Here is a 241-nt window from a genome sequence, read left to right as displayed (position 1 = left end):
CTGCCTGAACATGATCTGAAGCCTTTTGAACATAAATCATCTGTTCATCATCACTTTCCTGTCTTGTTCCAGTATGGTGACAGAGCCAAATCCTCAGATGCATTTGCAGCCAGCAAGCTGCAGCCGTGAAGGAGCAGGGAAAGAGCAGGATGCTTCTTTAGGCCTTTAAGGTGTTCCTGCCTTCCTTTCCTAGAGTTTCCCTGCCATCTGTGGGGCCCGTGTGACACTGCACTCGGGAGAA

The sequence above is a fragment of the Lonchura striata genome, chromosome 15 (genome assembly GCF_050655825.1).
Source record: "Lonchura striata isolate lonStrDom1 chromosome 15, ASM5065582v1, whole genome shotgun sequence".
In the NCBI taxonomy this organism is placed as follows: Eukaryota; Metazoa; Chordata; class Aves; order Passeriformes; family Estrildidae; genus Lonchura; species Lonchura striata.
The sequence above is the reverse complement of the archived record's forward strand: the minus strand, read 5'-3'. Positions refer to the sequence as shown.